The sequence below is a fragment of the Rhinoderma darwinii genome, chromosome 4 (genome assembly GCF_050947455.1).
Source record: "Rhinoderma darwinii isolate aRhiDar2 chromosome 4, aRhiDar2.hap1, whole genome shotgun sequence".
Lineage (NCBI taxonomy): Eukaryota > Metazoa > Chordata > Amphibia > Anura > Rhinodermatidae > Rhinoderma > Rhinoderma darwinii.
In genome coordinates, this window is record NC_134690.1 from 310,671,717 (window position 1) to 310,687,468 (window position 15,752).

Here is a 15,752-nt window from a genome sequence, read left to right on the forward strand (position 1 = left end):
AGTACCTGCCGGGTAAGAGGGCAAGGTATGGAGTGAAGATGTATAAGCTGTGGAGAGTGCATCAAGGTATACGTACAAATTTAGGATATATGAAGGGAAGGATACCAGTGTTCAGCCCCCAGAATGCCCCCCTTAGGCCTCATGCACGCGACCGTAGCCATGTGCACGGCCGAGAAGTGGTAACCCTGGTTCAGGAGTGGCTGCACCAAATCCCACACAATTTTTGCATTAGCTCCCAGTAAGGCCTCATGCACACGAACGTTCTTTTGCGGCCGCAATTCCCCCAAAAATACACGGGAGAATTGCGGCCCCATTCATTTCTATGGGCCATGCACACGACCGTTGTTTTTACGGACCGTGTATTGCCCGGGAGCCCGCATATAATTTTTATACCAGCGTCCCACTCTTTAAGTGCCTCGCTTCCAGAAGTCCTGAGGCATGTGGCACTGCTAGAAGAAACAAGAGAGGCCTCCCCAAGACTCTGCTTGGGCAAACAAGAAGGGGTGAGAGCAGGGCACAATCTAGCAGCAACATATTGTGTCACGTACAAGATAGATGCCACACCAGTACCCATGTACCTGTATGAGGTGCCAGTACATAGATCCCCAAACCAGACTGCATCCTGGACCAAGAAGGGTGGGGCACCCAGTACTTCTGGCCGCGAGGCCACACTCATTGTACTAGGGCAACACTTTCCAGGAGAAGTTCCCCAAACTGGCAAGAAGGGAAAAAGTCAAGAGGTGCAAAGTCTGCTATAAGAGGGGGATAAGGGAGGACACAATATATCAGTGACACGTGTCCTGAAAATCCAGGGCTCTGTATGATAGTGTTTTAAAATTTATCATGCAGCCCTTGATTTTTAACCTACCCCAGTTTTACTTACCCTAATGCACTCCGCACAGCTTATCCCCCCTCGTCTTTCCCTTCTGAGCCCTGCCGTGTGCCCAGGCAGCAGATAACAGCCACTTTGAGGGTATTGCCGTACCCAGGAGAACCCACATTACAGTTGGCCTCTGGTCAAAATGCTCCCTACACCTCTAGATGAATGCCTTAGAGGCTCTGTCACCAGATTTTGCAACCCCTATCTGCTATTGCAGCAGATAGGCGCTGCAATGTAGATTACAGTAACGTTTTTATTTTAAAAAAACGAGCATTTTTGGCCTAGTTATGGCCATTTTTGTATTTATGCAAATGAGGCTTGCAAAAGTACAACTGGGCGTGTTGAAAAGTAAAAGTACAACTGGGCGTGTATTATGTGCGTACATCGGGGCGTATTTACTACTTTTACTAGCTGGGCGTTCTGATGAGAAGTATCATCCACTTCTCTTCAGAACGCCCAGCTTCTGGCAGTGCAGATCTGTGACGTCACTCACAGGTCCTGCATCGTGTCGGCCACATAGGCACCAGAGGCTACAGTTGATTCTGCAGCAGCATCAGCGTTTGCAGGTAAGTAGCTACATCGATTTACCTGCAAACGCCGATGCTGCTGCAGAATCATCTGTAGCCTCTGGTGCCGGCTCGTCTGACACGATGCAGGACCTGTGAGTGACGACACAGCGTGATCTCTCGAGAACACGGCTGTGTCTGCACTGCCAGAAGCTGGGCGTTCTGAAAAGAAGTGGATGATACTTCTCATCAGAACGCCCAGCTAGTAAAAGTAGTAAACACGCCCCGATGTACGCACATAATACACGCCCAGTTGTACTTTTGCAAGCCTCATTTGCATAAATACAAAGATGGCCATAACTTGGCCAAAAATGCTCGTTTTTTAAAAATAAAAACGTTACTGTAATCTACATTGCAGCGCCTATCTGCTGCAATAGCAGATAGGGGTTGCAAAATCTGGTGACAGAGCCTCTTTAAGAAGTGTCACTTCGGGATTTCATCTGTACTGGTACTGGGGCTTCTGCATACATGACTTAGCACCAGAAAATCCCCAGTTGGCCATATGGTGGTCCTTTCCTTCTGAGCCCTCCCATGGGCTCAAACGGCAGTTTATCACCACAAATGGGGTATTGCCGCACTCAGGACAAATTGGGCAACAAAATGTTTTTCTTTTATTTCTTGTGAAAATAAAAATTTTTGAGCTAAAACTACATATTATTGGAATTTTTTATTGTTTTTTTTTTAATTCCCAGCCCAATTCAAATAAGTTCTGTGAAGAAACTATGGGGTCTAAATGGTCACATTACCCATAAATGAATTCTTTGAGAGGTGTAGTTTCTAAAATGGGGTCACTTCTGGTGGGTTTCCATTTCTCTGGGGCTCTGCAAATGTGACATGGCACCTGAAAACCAATCCAGCAAAATCTGCACTCCAAAGAACACACAGCGCTCCTTCCCTTCTGAGCCGTCCCATAGGACCAAACGTCAGGTTATCGCCACAAATGGGGTATTGCTGCATTCAGGAGAAATTGGGCAACAAAATGGGGTATTTTGTTCCCTGTAAAAATAAGACATTTTGATTTAAAAATGACATCATATTGGAAAAAATTTCATTTTTTTAATTTTACCGCCCAATTCAAACACGTGCTGTGTAAAAACTGTGGGGTCAAAATGGTAACAACCATAAATGAATTCCTTGAGGGGTGTAGTTTCCGAAATGGGGTCACTTTTTTGGCACCTGAACAGCTCTTCCAACCTGGCATGCTGCCTAAAATATATTCTAATAAAAGAGGCCTCAAAATGCACTAGGTGCTTCTTTGCTTCTGGAGCTTGTGTTTTAGTCCACGAGCGCACTAGATCCACATGTGGGACATTTCTAAAAACGGCAGCATCTGGGCAATACATATTTAGTAGTGTTTCTCTGGTAAAACCTTCTGTGTTGCAGAAATTTTTTTAATACAATTGAAATTCATCAAGCAAAATTAAATTTGCAAATTTCACCTCTACGTTTCTATAATTTCTATGAAATGCCTGAAGGGTTAAATAAACTTTCTAAATGCTGTTTTGAATACTTTGAGGGGTCTAGTTTTCAAAATTGGGTGTTTTATGGGGGTTTCTAATACATAGGCCCCTCAAAGCCACTCGGAACCGAACAGGTACCTTAAGCCCATAGTGACCAACAATACTCCTTTTCACGTTCGTCACTAAGGGGCCTTAGGCTAGGCTGACGCCTTTTCACGTGAGCCTAGTCTAAGTCCTGCACGGGTCACCCGTGCAGGCTGGAGCCGGGGCTCAGCTGTCTGATGACAGCTGGGCTCCTGCTCCAACACCCGCGATCGAAGTTTACTTCGATCGCGGCCGATTAACCCGTTAAATGCCGCCGTCAATAGCGACCGCGGCATTTAACTTGTTTACAGATGGAGTGAGCTCCCTCTGTCACCCATCGGCGGCCCACAAATGCAATCGCGGGTCTCCGATGGGGTGTCATGGCAGCCGGGGGCTTGATAAAAGCCCCCAGGTCTGCCCTAGACATATGCCTGTTAGGACGTGCCGGAAGCACGTCCTAATTGCCTGTCAGATTTACACTGACAGGCAATAATGCTCTGGTATACGAAGTATACCAAAGCATTACAGCAGCGATCTCAAGATCGCACAGTAAAGTCCCCTAGTGGGACTAATGAAATAAATAATAAATGTGAAATAAAGATTATTAATAAAAATTACAGTAAAAAACTAAATCCATTTTTTTCCATCATAAGTGGTTTTATTTAGTTCAAGTGTAAAAAATAAAATAAAAGTACACATATATGGTATCGCCGCGACCGTAATGACTCCATTAATAAAGTTAATATGTCATTTAAACCGCAAGGTGAACACCGTAAAAAAAAAACGCAAAAAACAATGGCGAAATTGCAATTTTTTTCAATTGTCCCCCAAAAAAGTCATAATAAAAATGAATCAATAAATCCCATGCACCCCAAAATAGTGCCGATCAAAACTACGTCTCGTCCCGCAGAAAACAAGCCCAAAAAATCACTACATTGATGGAAAAATAAAAAAGTGACAGCTCTTGGAAAGCAACAATGCAAAAACAAATCATTTTAGTTCAAAAGTGTTTTTATTGTGCAAAAGTCGTAAAACATAAAAAACCTCTACATATGTGGTATCGCCGTAATCATACCGACCCATAGAATAAAGGTAACATGTTATTTTATAACCCCCCCTCCCCAAAAAAGATAATAAAAGTTAATAAAAAAAATTCTATGTACCCTAAAATGGTGCTATTAAAGAGTACAACTAATCCCGCAAAAAACAAGTCCTCATACTGCTATGTAGACGAAAAAATAAAAAAGTTATAGCTCTTTGAATGCGACTATAGAAAAACAAAATAGCTTGGTCATTAGGGCCTAAAATGGGCTGGTCACTAAGGGGTTAAAAGGCTCTTGAAATTTTTTACAAAATATGAGAAATTGCTGTTTATATTCTAAGCCTTGTAACGTCCAAGAATAATAAAATAATGTTCAAAAAAACTATGCCAAACTAAAGTAGACATGGTAAATGTGAACTAGTAACTATTTTGGGTGGTGTTTTACAAGCAGATGCATTTAAATTCTGAAAAAGGCTATTTTTTTTTTAATAACTTTTCTCTAAATTTTGCAATTTTTGACCTATAAATACTGAATATATCGTCCAAATTTTTACCACTAACATAAAGCCCAATGTGTCACGAGAAAACAGTCTCAGAATCGCTTGGATAGGTTTAAGCATTCCGACGTAATTACCACATAAAGTGAAATATGTCCGATTTTAAAAATGGGCTCTGAGCCTTAAGGCCCAAACTAGGCTGCGTCCCTAAGGGGTTAAAAATAAAGTATTTTTAAACAATACACCCGTTTTTACAATAAACCATAAAATAAGTCTCAATACATAAAATATACACACATTAGGTATTGTCGCGACCGTAATAACCTTCACAATAAATTTATAGCATCATTTATAATATGTACACTGAAAATATAAAAACTGCTTTCCTTCACTTATTAATGTGAAGCACGTGGTATGAATTTTATACCTCCATGTGCCTAAATAGTAATTAACCCCATCATGTACCTCACACTAACACAATGTGTAGTCCATTGACTAAGGGGTTAATTACTATTAATGTGAGGCACATGGAGGTTCAAAATTATCCAAACCATGTGCCTCAAGTCAAACTGGAAAATGTTTTTTCTATTTTTATTGTTGGCCAAGTTTTGTTATAGTGAATACTACACAAAGTATCAGTATCGAAGTCAAAATTCTGGTATCGTGACAACCCTAATGTAATGTGTACGGTCTTCAATTGTATCTATGTCCTTAGGAAGATACAACTGAAAGCGCAGGTGAAGTAAGGGAACCATTCATTCCCTTCCTCCTCATTCGGCACTTTCTGGTGGCACAGACGGTGCGATGACATTCTCGCCGCCTGACATCGTTCCGCCGGAGCAGGCCTGATCAGAAAAGACCAGGCGTGCATCACCGGAAAATGTATTGCTGAGCCCTGCCAGCTTTAGTAACTCCTAGTGCTTGAATGCCTGTGGCCGGTTATTTACGTTCATTGGCCTAAAGTAGGCCAATGAACTGAGGTAACCTGGGACCATGTGATTTCAATGAACCAATGACCGCTAAGAGCTGCTTTGTTTGCGGTCAGACCCAGGAAGGCAAGTATGATAATGGTTTTGCTTTCTTACTTAACCCTTTCCCGACATTAGCCGTATAGGTTTGCCATGGAAAGCCATGACTTCCCGCAAATTGCTGTATCCATACGCCAAATGTTTGGCACCGGCTCAGAAGCTGAGCCTGTGCCATCATCGCCGGATCTCAGCGGTATCTTACAGCTGACATCCGGCTGTAATGGTGGTGACCGAAATTAGCTTCGATCCCCGCCATTAACTCAAGTGCAGCGCTCAAACACGAACGATGCACTTAAGGTGTTTGCAGCTCATCGGAACCCCAGCAATGAAAACCGGATAATACTAATACTGGCCTGCCGGTCTGCCTAGCACGGAAGCCGGTCAGGACCCGCCTGGCGGCGGAGCCTGAGCAGCTACCGTAGCCACCGGCAAGATGGCGCCGGCTCAAGAGCTGATCTGGCGTCATCAGCGGTGGAAGTCAGCTGTATGTTACAGCTGACATACACCTGTAACGGCAGAAACCGGAGCTAGCTCCGATCCCTGCCATTAACCCCTTCGATTCAGCAATTGAAAGGGATCGCTGCATCTTAGCAGTTGCCAACAGTTCGCCAGCCCTGACAGGCAATCAGGACTTGCGACTGCTTCTATGGCAATAGAGACACAATGGCCTCCTGCTCTGCCAGTACAGAAGCCGAATAGGCCCCGCCGGGAGGCGAAGCCTAGTCGGCTCGCTGTCGGTAAATAACTGACATATCTAATACATTTTAACAACCAAATATGCAACTCTGCTCTCTACTCACTGAAATATCTCAACAAGGAGATGAACAACCGGAGCAGGTAAAAAAGAGGTGAAATCCTCAACACCACAAAACAGAGGCAAAATGATAGTTTTTTACCGCTCAGACAGTTGTAGATGCAAAGTCTGAAGTGTCCATCAAGGGTTTGACCTTCCCTCAGCTAGCATGCAGAAAAAACGATCCAAATCTCCACTGGTGTGTATATCTCGCTGGTACTTGTGGTTCTACACAGAAATGAAACTGCAGAAATGCAACTGCTTGCTGTGTATATCCTCGTACTTGATGTTCTAAATCTCCAACAAGGGAGAAAAAGGAGATAGTGCACTACCTTTTGGAAACTACAAATTCCACGAGTTTATTCCATACTTACAAAAATAGATATAGATAAAAGCATAAGATAATGCAACCCGACCCTGGGTTTCGCCCTTCTGGCTTCCTCTGGGGCATATGGGCGTGTACCATACATGTGTTTAAAGGGAACCTGTCACCAGCATTTTAGCTATAAAGCCAGCAATACCTGGTGAAAGTGGGTGAAAAATCATTGTCATCTAAGCTATAAATATGTTCTAAGTGAGCTCTGTAACTTTAGTATTCTGTTTTTCAGTGGTCCCACGCCGTATGCAAATGAGCAGAAAAGAGTCAAATCTTCATCTGAAAAGAGTCAGGTTTTCATTCCTCCAGCATCTCAGAGTGGACTCCACCTCCTTCTTTTTGATTGACAGCTCCTTAGCCAGTCAGGGCCGGACAGGTGGTGGCAGTGGGCGTGGTAAAGAAGCTGCATCCCAGAGGGAAAAATAATTACCATAAAAGGCGGGAAAAGTTTAAACGACTATATTTACTGACAGAGGAGGACTTCAGGAAAGATGAGAACAGGAACGAACTCTGGACAGCTGCGGCCATTTAGGGGTCAGGTGAGTTTAACAGGTAAGATGTTGATGACAGGATCCCTTTAAATAGCAGTCAGTCTTCTTAACATACAACAGTTTTAAATTGCTTATGTATATAAAAACAGCCAATTTTAAAAACAATGATAAAATGACATGAAAAATTAAATCATTCACACAATAAGTGTAGTTTATGAATAAAAAACCTCATTATTTGTTGTGAAACTGCGCTGCAGCAAAATGAGATCTAATTGCATGACTCGTCTATGCTACTTAACTAAAAGCTGTGTGAATAAGGTTCAATCTCTCCAAGACATATACAAAAAACATACATAAAAGTACAACCAATACGATGCATTTTCCATGATGATCCCCACATTCCTTCCACCTATATGAATAACTATGCTCTGTTATATAAATCACAATGATCCACCTTATACCAATGACAATTTTGAAATATAGGTTATTACAACATTATGGATCTATCAATTAAAAACACTATGCCCTTTGGGATTAAACTTGGACTTTGAATTAAAATGTTTTCTTTAAATCACAGCTCTAATTACATCCATCAATTTTTTCTTTTGTAGCCACCTTCTAACCAAAAAAGAAAATAAAAAGGGTATTTTACCCACATGTATAAGATGTAAGATCGGTATATAATATTGTAAGATAAACACATAATGTTGTAATAACCTATATTTCAAAATTGTCATCTACAACCGTCTGAGCGGTAAAAAACGATCATTTTATATCTAATACATTGCACTACGTAGGTAGTGCAATGTGTTAGAAATAAGAACATCAGACAGTTGGACCTTCAAGTCCCCAATTGGGACTTGAAAAAGTGTAAAAAAAAGTGAAAAAAATAAGTTTGAAAACAATAGAAGTTTCAAGTAATAAAATAAAACACAATCGCCCTTTTTCTCTTATCAAGTCCTTTATTATTGAAGAAAAATAAGAAACCATACGTATTTAGTATCGCTGCGACAAATAACGACCTGAGGTATCAAAATATTATATTTATTGCACACTGTGAACAGCGTAAAAAAAACGTAAAAAACTATACCAGATTTTCTGTTTTTTGGTCACTTGGCCCTACAAATATTGGAATAAAAACAGATAAAGTCGCACGTATCCAAAAATGGTACCTATAAAAACTATGGCTTGTCTCGCAAAAAAACAAGCCCTCATACAGCTCCGTCGACAAAAGAATTAAAATGTTATGGTTCTCACAATTTGGTGACAGAAAAAATACATTCTTTTTACAAAAGTAATTTTATTGTGCAATTAGTTGTAAAACATAAAAAAGTTCTATAAGTTAGGTATCGCCGGAATCGTACTGACCTGCAGAATAAAGATAACATGTAATTTATAACGCGTGGTGAACGCTGTATAAAAAAAACCTAAAAAAAACTATGCCAGAATTGCGTTTTTTTTGTTTACCTGGCCTCCCAAAAAATAGGATAAAAGGTGTACCCCAAAATGGTACTAATAACTACAGCTCGTCCCGCAAAAAAACAGCCCGCATACCACTACGTCTATGGAAAAAATAAAATTAGTTATGGCTCCAATAAGTCAGGAAATAAAAAATATGCAGTTGTGCAGCCCGAGGGACACATTTCTTCTGTTTTCAAGAGGCGATTTATCAAGGACCTAAAATTAGGGAACCAGGAAGGGGAGGGCCCACACATATCCGCTGGAAGCGACGGTGCCCGTATTATACCAGGACAACACTTTCCCAGCAAAATTCCCCAAACTGCAAAGGTGCGGAGTGTGGATTAAAAGGGGCATAAGAAAGGACGCCATATATCAGTGCGACACTGGCCTGTGCAGAAAGGATTGCTTCACAGCGTAACACACATCTAATATTTTATTGTTTTTTACCACATTATTATACCACCTGACTATGCCCCTGATGTACTCTGCCCAGCTCACATATGCCCCACATTATAAATGGAAACACCAGTAATAATCAAACAAATCAACTACCAAGCAAAATCCGCTCTCCAAAAGCCAAATGGCGCTCCCTCCGCTCTGAACCCTACAGTGTGCCCGTGCCCAAACAGCAGTTTACTTCCACATATATGGCATCGTCATACCCGGGAGAACCCTTCTAACAATTTTTGGGGTGTGTGTCTCCAGTGACCTAATCTGAGTGTGACATATTTGCCACTGAAATGGCATATCTAGGGAAAAATATATAAATTTTTGATTTGCACCATCCGCAGCGCATTCATTTATGCAAAAGAGCGGTGGGGTGAAAATGCTCACTACACCCCTTAATAAATGCCTTGAGGGGTGTAGTTTCCAAATGGGGTCATTCTCAGGGGTTTCTTTTATTATTTCACATCAGAGCCTCGGCAATTGTGAACCAATACTTTGTAAATCGCCAAATTAGGCCTCAATTTTACATGGTACGCTTTCACTCTTGAGCCCTGTCAAATGTAGGGTGTCTCTAAAACAGGGAAACACAGCATAATAATTAGAGACCTGTCTTATGATGGTGGCACAAGCTGGGCACCACATATTGGCATATCTATGCAAAAAATTACACTTTTCACTCTGCAACATCGAGTGCACGCTAATTTCTGCAAAACACCTGCAGGGTTAAAGAGGCTCTCACCAGATTATAAGTGCCCTGTCTCCTACATAATCTGATCGACGCTGTAATGTAGATAACAGCAGTGGTTTTTATTTTGAAAAACTATCATTACGATCACATTATGTAGGAGATAGAGCATTTATAATCTGGTGACAGAGCCTCTTTAACATGCTTACTACACCACTAGGTAAATGCATTGAGGGGTGTAGTTTCCAAAATGGGGTCACTTCTGGGGGGGTTTACCACTGTTTTGGGCCCACAGGCGCCCAGCAAGCAATCAAGCAAAATCTGCACTCCAAATGGTGCTCCTTCCCTTCTGAAAATGCTTACTACTCCCCTAGAAGAATTACTCAAGCGGTGTGGTTTCCTAAATGGAGTCACTTTTTGGGCGTTTTCATTGTTTTTTCCCCCTCAGGGGCTTTGCAAATGTGACATGGCCTCCGCAAACCATTCCTGCTAAATGTGAACTCCAAAAGCCCTGCTGTGTGTCCAAACAGCCGTTTATTACCACATTTGGGGTATTGTTTTACTCAGGAGAAATTGCTTTACAAATTTGTTGGTGCCTTTTCTCTCTTATTCCTTGTGGAAATGAGAAAAAAAATCGCTAAACCTACATTTTCTTTAAAAACTTCCAATAATTTCTGTAAAAAACCTGTGCGGTCAAAATGCTCACTTTACCCCTAGATAATTTCCTTGAGGTGTGTAGTTTCCTAAATGGGGGATTTCCACTGTTTTGGCACCGCAAGAGCCCTTCAAACCTGACATGGTGCCTAAAATATATTGTAATAAAAAGAACGCCCCAAAATCCTCTAGGTGCTCCTTTGCTTCTGTGGCCGGTGCTTCAGTTCAGTAGCACGCTACAGCCACATGTGGGATATTTCCTAAAACTGCAGAACCTGGGCAATAAATATTGAGTTGCATTTCTCTAAGACTTTGTGTTATAAAGAAAATTGGATTAAAAATTAATTACTGAAAAAAAATATGAAATTTATAAATATCACCTCTACTTTGCTTTAATTCCTGTGAGAAGTCTAAAGGGTTAAGAAATTTTCTAAATGCTGTTTTGAAAACTTTGAGGGCTGAAGTTTTTAAAATGGGGTGACTTTTTTGGGGTTTCTAATATATAAGGCCCTCAAAGCTACTTCACAACAGAACTGGCCCCTGTAAAAATAGCCTTTTGAAATTTTCTTGAAAATGTGAGAAATTGCTGCTAAAGTTCTAAGCCTTGTAACGTCCTAGAAAAAAGGATGTTCAAAAAAACTATGCTAATCTAAAGTAGACCTATGGGGGATGTTAGTTAGCAACAATTTTGTGTTATAACTGACTGTTTTACAAGCAGATACATTAATGTTGCGAAAAATGCTAATTTTGAAATTTTTCGCTAAATTTTGGTGTTTTTGACAATTAAATACTGAACATATCGAGCAAATTTTGGCAGTAACATAGTCCAATGTGTCACGAGAAAACAATCTCAAACGCTTGGATTTTTTTTTTCCAATAAATAATTGCTATAAAAATTATTCTTCATAACCAGCTAGATATTATAAAGCCGCTGCAGCCTAGCATTATCAGGATGGGAAGGACCCTTGTTTTTGGGCTTTCCCAGGGTAATACCAGCCTGCAGCCGCTCCAGTTACCAACCATCACTTAAGATGGTCGGGTACTAGATCGTACCCTGCTCTTTCTGGCACCCCTGGTGTCGGTGGGTATCGGGGTCATAATGGAGAGGTTAATGCTAGCCTCTTCACCGCCTAACACTAAGCCCCGCTGTCAGTCAGACAGCCGTCATTACTAAGTCAGTAGTAATAAAGTTATAAAAAACACACAGAAAAAAAATTTTATTGAAATAAAAGCGCCCCACTTAACCTTTTCAGTGAAAATAAAAATGCCGTCATCGAAGTGGTCCTCGAATCCGACGTATTCCAACAACCGAACCTGTAAAATAACACAAAAAAAAAGAAGAAAACACATTAGTAATACTAATAACTAAATAAGCAAAACAATTATACTTGCCATCCTGGGTCTGTCGAAATTAAACAGTGACAGCTCTACGCGATCATTGGTTAGTTTACATCACATGGTCCCAGGTTACGTCTGTTCATTGGCCTACTTTTAAAGTAGGACGATGTACTGAGGTAACGGGCATAGTTTTTTTTTTGCTCCAGTTGGGAGGGTGGCTGCTTCAGGAGTGATTTTTATTTTTCTAAAAAATAAGCTGACCTAATCAAGTCTAGGGGAAATGGCCCCAGTGTTCATGTGAGGGAGGGGGCAGGGGAGGGATTGTTAATGTGTTAGCACTGAGCTTTTCTTCAAGGGTATGTCGTAGCGTAAACTCTGCAGATTTTACGCAATGGATTTCATTGCTAAAAATCCGCAGTGTAATACAGTAGCTTAGAGTGGATGATATTTGAACAAATCTCCACACGCTGCATAAAAAACCTCACTGAAAAACAGGTCATTTGATCTGCGGAGCGTTTTTTCAATCTGCAGCATGTCCATTTATGCTGCGGGATCGCTGGTTTTCTGTCGCAGGTTTTCCCCTATTGAATTGATCTGTCAGGTAAAATCCACAACAATGAACACATGGTGCGATTTTTTTTTTTTTTTTTGCCGTTAAAGCTGCGTTTTCGGGGGTGTCAGCCCTAAAAGTGCCAAGGGCAGCACGAACTCCAAATACGGCCCTGTCTGGAGGGGTATGTGACCACATTTTTCCATCAGCAGCATCCATTGAATAACTTTGTGCACCATAAAGCAAACTATGAAGTTATTAAATGGAGGCTTCTTATTTATGGGTCTGGCCACACGCCCCTCCATCAGTGGCCATATTTTGCCATTATACCACTAGCTCAAAAACAAGTCTGACTCCATTGCACCTTATAAAAATGGAAATAGTTACCATGAGAGGACAGTAGGAAAACGTGGATATCCGCAGTTCTCCTCAGTTGCTAGATTACTAATATGTAAGAAGCGGACTGGAACCAAGGGACAGCTTCACTCTGACCATGGAGAGGGGATGACAGACCAGAGAATTGCATTACAGCAGTCATTTGCAGCTGTCGGTGCATGCTGGCAGTTGTAGTTTCTCAACCGCTAGAGGCGCGGTTTGCCAGCTGCTGGATTAGTCTATAACCTGTCATCACTTCTCTCGAAGGTCAAAACGCGAAAGGCACTGTAGAGTCGCACTTTCATTCTAGCCACCATAGTCTGACAAATCTGAAGTTATAGTAGATCTTTCAACTAAATTTGTAATTGAAGACTGGCCTGTACAAATGTGTGCAGCAGCTTGCAAAGGCTTTCCACATAAAACTTATCAGTAATTATTTCCCCCTTAAAGAGGCTCGGTCACCACATTATAAGTGGCCTATCTTCGATATAATGTGAGTGGCGCTGTAATGTAGATTATAGCAGTATTTTTTTTATTTAGAAAAACCATCTATTTTGACAAAGTTATGACCTATTTTAGCTTTATGCTAATGAGTTCCTTAATGCCCAATTGGGTGTGTTTATACTTTTGACCAAGTGGGCGTTGTACAGAGGAGTGCATGATGCTGACCAGTGTCCTACACTTCTCTCCATTCATTTTCTCTGCACATAGTGATCCTGCGTTCACTATGTGCAGCCACATACACACATTAACGTTACTGAAGTGTCTTGAGAGTGAATTGACATTGCTACCAGCCAGGACGCGATGTCTATTCACAATCCCGACACTTCGCTAACGTTTGTGTGGGACTTACAGCACAGCAAGCGTAATCTTGCTGTAAATGAATGGAGAGAAGTGTATGATGCTGATTGGTCAGCGTCATACACTTCTCTCCACAACGCATTGGGCATTAAGAAAGTCATTAGCATAAAGCTAAAATAGGTCATAACGTGAAAATCGATCGTTTTTCTATATAAAAAACACTGCTGTAATCTACATTACAGCGCCGATCACATTATGTAGAAGATAGGCCACATAATGTGGTGACAGAGCCTCTTTAAAATAAAAACAAAAAACTTTGCCTGAGGAAGTGGGGCATAATCTCATTTTAATTTTCTATGAACCCGTCGTGCTCTGTCCCCTAGTAAGCAGCACTATCCATGATGCTAAATGGTTTTCTTGGAGTGTTCTTAGAAGCTTACGTCTCTTGTTTTCTCTTTTAGCCTCAAGATTTATTGCTGCCTCCTGACACTGGACACCAATTCCTAGAGAAATGTGAAACAACCAGATCTCCGTGCCAGCTTCTACCATGTCGTCGCTAGCCAGAGTTCCTGTCAGATAGTAGGTACATAGTTTAGTTCCTTTAACCCCTTAATGACCGGGCCTGAAAAGACCTTAATGACCAAGCCAGATTTGTTAAATCTGGTATGTCTGACTTTATCAGAGAATAACTCTGCGAAAGTTTTGAATATCCAATTAATTCTGACATTGTTTTTTCGTCACATGTTGTACTTTATATTAGTGGTATAAGTAGACTGATACGATTTGCGGAAATTAATTAAAAAATAGAAAAATTGAAGAAATTTTGTAAATATAATTTTTTCCTATTTTTAACTGCAATATGTCACATATGTACATACATATTGTAAACATTTTTTTATTAAATATATATTTCCATCTCTTTACTCTATTTTGACAGCACTTTTGAAAAAAAAAATTTTTTTGAGTAATTTAGAAGACTTACAAATTTAGTAATGATTTTATACATTTTGAAGTACATTTTGTTTTCCTGCACCAAGCCAGGTTTTCAGAGGCTCATAGGTCTCAGAATGGTCGAAACCCCCACAAGTGAAACCATTTTGAAAACTACACCCCTTAAGGTATTAAGGGGTGTTGTAAGTATTTTGACCCCACAGTTTTTTTGGAAGAATTCATGCAAAGCAGGCGTAAAAAAAATATAATTTCACTTTTTTCATAAAAGTATCACTTTGAAGACCGATTTTGTTTTTGTAAAGTGACCATGAGAAGGAAGAAACACACCCCAAAATCCATCACCCCGTTTCTTCTGTTTTCAAAAATGCCCACATTGTGACCCTAATGCGTTGCCTGGACACACGGCAGGGCCCGAAAGGAAGGGAGCATCCGGAGGCATTCAGGTCTCATATTTTGCTTGAAAATGTTTTAGGCCCCACTGTACATTTGGAGAGGTATTGAACTACCAGAACGATAGAAACTCCCCATAAATGACCCCATTTTGAAAACTAGACCCCTTAAGGTATTCATCTAGGTGTGTACTAAGTATTTTGACCCCACAGTTTTTGCAGGAATTAATGCAAAGCAGGTGTAAAGAAAATTTTATTTCACTTTTTTTCACAAATGTCATTTTAAGGTCAGATTTATTGTACAGAGGACATGAGAATAAGGAAATGCACCAGAAAATGTATCACCCTGTTTCTCCTGTGTTGAAAAATATCCCCATTGTGGCCCTAATGTGTTTCCTGGACACACGGCAGGACCCAAAAGGAAGGGAGCACCCGGAGGCTTTCAGGACACACGTTTTGCTTGAAAATGGGATGATTCTACTTTTCTAGATTGAGAAATATATGTCCCTAACAGTTTCTACACCCTATGACTGTCGTGCTAAGAAAGCAGCTGTCCTGAAATCATGTCAGTCCATAGACATTATGTATATCAACCCGCTCTGATATATAGTAAGTTAGAGTGGGAAAATTTATTAAACTGTTGGCGGAAATATATCCAAAAAAAAAGGAGGAAGAATGTATCCAGCTATGTGGAAAACTAGAGCATGTTCACAGGATGAAAGAAAATTTGTAGGGCTGTAATGACTTTATTATTCAAAGTGACTGGTCATACAACGTCTCTTTAGCTCCATCAATCCCTATATAAGGGACGAATGTGCAAAGTGACGCGGTACACCATAACAAGCCCCTGCCCGGCAAGGTAGGAACCGCCATGTGCACAAAAC

General features: G+C 40.8%; 1 long non-coding RNA gene across 6 annotated transcripts in view; it reads left to right on the forward strand.

The window, feature by feature from the left end:
• Positions 1-15,752, forward strand: part of LOC142761211 (uncharacterized) — a 33,308-nt gene that overhangs the window by 7,088 nt on the left and 10,468 nt on the right. For 3 of the 6 annotated variants that reach the window (XR_012883557.1, XR_012883561.1, XR_012883562.1), the window contains exons 2-3: positions 6,959-7,265; positions 13,990-14,107. This is a non-coding gene — a long non-coding RNA (uncharacterized LOC142761211). Of the gene's footprint in view, positions 1-6,958; positions 7,279-13,989; positions 14,112-15,752 lie in introns of all 6 variants that reach the window. The other 3 variants (XR_012883558.1, XR_012883560.1, XR_012883559.1) reach the window with 3 other exon arrangements.